Source organism: Galeopterus variegatus, unplaced genomic scaffold (genome assembly GCF_000696425.1).
Source record: "Galeopterus variegatus unplaced genomic scaffold, G_variegatus-3.0.2 Scaffold28179, whole genome shotgun sequence".
Lineage (NCBI taxonomy): Eukaryota > Metazoa > Chordata > Mammalia > Dermoptera > Cynocephalidae > Galeopterus > Galeopterus variegatus.
Genome location: NW_007754290.1, coordinates 1 through 338, shown reverse-complemented (window position 1 = coordinate 338; position 338 = coordinate 1).

Sequence of the window (338 nt, the reverse complement as noted above, 5' to 3'; positions counted from 1 at the left end):
AGAGTAAATGAACGTTTGCATGTTCTCTCCGCCCCCCACACAAACACACAGGCTAGGAAGAAAAAAGAAGTGCCTGTTTTTGAAGATCTTTGCTGAGCCTACTACCACAGCCTTAAGTCCTCTTATGCTTTTGAAAATGGCAGCCACCCTCAGGGAGCCTTGACTGCCGCAAGTATTTGCTTTAATCAAAGTAATCAGCAGAGCACCAGTTAGGCTGGAAGTCCCAGTGTTATAAAAATTGTGACTCTAACCCATATTATTGCCTATGTAGCTTTAGCTTGCACAAATTGTAACAGAGAAATATGAACTTTAACCTAACCTACACAAATTATTCCTGT